This window comes from Sinocyclocheilus grahami, unplaced genomic scaffold (assembly GCF_001515645.1).
Source record: "Sinocyclocheilus grahami isolate Dianchi unplaced genomic scaffold, SAMN03320097.WGS_v1.1 scaffold277.1, whole genome shotgun sequence".
Taxonomy (NCBI): domain Eukaryota; kingdom Metazoa; phylum Chordata; class Actinopteri; order Cypriniformes; family Cyprinidae; genus Sinocyclocheilus; species Sinocyclocheilus grahami.
In genome coordinates, this window is record NW_015505456.1 from 1,128,280 (window position 1) to 1,131,930 (window position 3,651).

The following is a 3,651-nucleotide window of genomic DNA, read 5'->3' on the forward strand; positions in this document are numbered from 1 at the left end:
TACAGCAGGCCAAAAGGTATCACGTTGGACGCCGCTGCCATCTGGACCAAGAGCCTCTGAAACTGTTTGACAGTTAGTGACTGGCCTTCTCTTACTCTCGTGACTGTCGTGAGGATTGACTCGATTCGAGCAGGAGACAGACGTGCCTGCATCGAGGTTGAGTCCCACACCACGCCTAAATAAGTGGTTCTCTGTAGTGGAGAAAGAACACTCTTCTTGGCCCATTGCCGGGCGGCAGCTGGGATTTTCGCTCGTCGGAGCTCACTGAGCCCTGAAGCACCGAGGGTGGCAGGGGTATCAATAAGCATCCGTGAGGGCACTGAGGAGGATTGGGCACCGTATACTGAGGTGTTATCCTTTCCTCCCCTGGTGGGCTGCCCTCAGGGACCTGACAATGGTAGAACCATTTAGCCAAGGTCCTCTTAGACAAAATAACGGTCCGCAGATCCGTTTTCGGTCTAGAAGACCCCGACTGAAAACATCGCCCCAACCCCCGATCTTTCTGTGGAGGGGTGCGGGTTGCAACGCTCTGTTTTTGAGACTGGCGATATGAGGAGCTTGATGGCTTGGGCTGCCCCCGCTCAGCAGCCCCACCCCTGAGCAGGTCAGCCTGGTATGCTTGTAACACCGCCATGGTGTGCAAACATGCGCCAGCCTGACCTGCTGCCATATAAGCTTTCCCAACCAGACTCGATGTAAGCCTAACGGGCCTGGTGGGAAGCTTCGGGCCCTTCAGGGAAGATGCTGAGGATAGGGAGAGATAGCTCGCAAGCGTCTGCTCCACCACTGGTATTGCCCCATATCCCTTATCATCAGCCCCACAATGTTCTTTTTGAATAATTCGAGACTGTGGGGCTGTAAATTCGGGATGAGTACGGTTTCTCCCACGATCTTGACACCTCAGCATGGAGATCGGGGAAAAACGGAAGGCTCCCGTTTGTGAAGGCTGTGATCTGGATTCAGAAAACGCTCGTCTAATTATTTTTAGGACGAGCGTCCTGTTTCTAGGCTGGCCAAACGATATTTTATTTTGGAGCGAAACACACCCCATAATCACGACTCACACCTCATACGGGAGGGACTGTGGTGGCGAGTCCAAAGTCTCCTCTGTCTCGACACTCATCACATCCACCTCCTTGGAGGAAGATAGATGAAGTGTCTGGCTCTCTCTCTCTGGGGGGGTGGGAAGAAACCGCAGCGTGGGCTTCCGAACACTGAGAGAGAGCCGCGGATCTAGCGGGTGAGGACTGAGAAAAGGACGAGCCCCTCTCGAATCCGTCCGCTAAATCCACCCGCGATCCCCACGACAACAGTCTGCACCGTGCCTCGGCAACAGCGGGACCGCTACCAGTGGGATCGCGAGCCTGGCCACTCTCATCAAACACAGCCAGGCGAGAGCGGAGCGTGCGCAGCGAGAGTAACTCGCAGTCATGACAATCAGCTCCTCGAAAGCTGACCGTGCATGCTCCGCTCCCAAACAAACGACACACAAATCGTGTGTATCCCCTGCCGCCAGATATCGTCGGCAGGGAGGAACACAGCGTTTGTAATGCCGTTCGCTCGCCATAGACTTTTTCATGATTGTTTTTTATATATGCTTGTGCGGACAGACAACAGTAAATAGACAGACACATACACAGAGCGCTACTGAAGAGCCGGATGCACTTTTATAATTTCTGGTGCTTACGTCACCCCACTCGTGACGTCTCGCTACTCCATTGGACTGATTTGACACGTGCTTCAGAACGCGGTCACGCAAGGGCGTTCCCAAAGCGACTTCGACGCAGCTCGAGTTCCTGAAGGGGAACCAAACAATCCAAAGATCATGCCAAATCGTCAACAATCAAATCCAGCTAACTGAGTTAGCGACGTACGAAGAACGACACATGATACGATGCAACAATGGATGCAACTCAGTACGGGGAGGTTATGGCGTGGCCCCCCTCAGTGCGTGCCCATCTGCTGTGCCACTGTGTGGAAATAGTTGTATGAATTGTCGGCACTTTATCTATTTACCATGTTTTCCTGCCAGTTGGCATTGAGAGTGACTGACACTTGATGGTCAGAAAAAATTATTAAATAGATAGTGTAAAAAATAAAAAATCCCTACTTTCTCTCTTTTCTATGTGCGTTCATAAATTGTATTAATTTGTAAGTGTCATATTTGGCAGTTGGCATTAGAAGTTATATTACTAATAACAGTGGCATATGAGAAGTTTAATACCACAGAAATTTTTTTTAAATTGGCCTTTTTCGAAGCTGCTGTACATAAAAATTTTTATTCGTTTTTTAGCACCCCCTCTGAACTGTTAAACCCCTCCTTAGCACCCCCCAACAAAAAATCCTGGAGCCACTGTTTGATAATAGGAAACAAAATCTCAGCATTCAAATTGTGTTAGCTTTATTAAGAATTTCAAATGATAAATACAGTTTTGGAGCTCTTTAGTGGCGTGACGGTTCGCATGCGCCCTCGCATTGCCTCAGTTCAAGCGAGGCAGGAGTGCATTCTATAATTAGCATGAAATAAAATTTAATAAACATCCGATCCATGTTTAAAGATACACTACAATGCATTGAATGTATAGTGTCTCATGTAATGAGTGTTTCAAAGACAGCAGCTTGAAAACAGTCACATAACTGCAGAAAATCCATTCAGTGTCCATAAACTAGCGAGAAAATGTACACTAGAGGAGAATTTTGCAAACATTACATTTACGCTTTGTATTTACTCATAATTGCTCTTTTTTATTATAATCAATAAAAATTTAATGATCTAATGGTCTAATATGAACTAGTATACAAATGAATTGTTACTTTTAACCTTAACAATAGGGTTCCCTGTATAGTTTAGTTTAGAAAAATTGAGTATGGGCCTATACATTACCACTCAAACATTTTTGAACAGTAAGATTTGTAATGTTTATTAAAGAATTCTCTCTTACACGGGGGACGTGGGGGATGTGTCCTCTCCCACTTTTAATATCATGTAAATTCGTCCCCACACTTTTTCGGGCAAGTGTGTTGCAACTTTCTTACTGTTCAACTCTACACAGAGCATGTAGCGTATGTAGGATATCAGACCGAATCAGACAATCTAAGATTTGGTAAAACATGATTGAGGCACGAGGAGTCACAAAAATTCCACAGAGGCCCAAGACAACAGGATGTCATAAATCAGACCCGAGCATTAGCCAGGATGAAGCAAGCCTAAACCACTCTGTCACAGAACAGCTTTCAACATTAACACAAAAGGAACACACTGATCATAACAACTCAGGAAGGAGATTGTCAATTTTAGGGCAAGTAATCAAGATTAAATGGTCAAAGAGATGACCGCATGTTTTGAATAACTATTGAATAGTTTAAGAATTGCTATTCATGTTTAGTATGTGTGTGTTTGAATCTTCATGCTTGAAACGTTTCTTCCAATCAATTCTTGGTCAAATGTATGATATTCTCGTTATAGAAATCATGTCCAAAATCATATTTTGCAAGAGCAGGAAAACCAAAACCATGTGAGTAATGAGATAACAGTTGATTTATGAATGGGAAGGAGAAACATAGAAACATTGCGAGCTACAATTGGTCGAGACACCATTTGGGGTGTGTTAAACAGCCTGGTTTAAATACTAGAAACACCATAACACCATC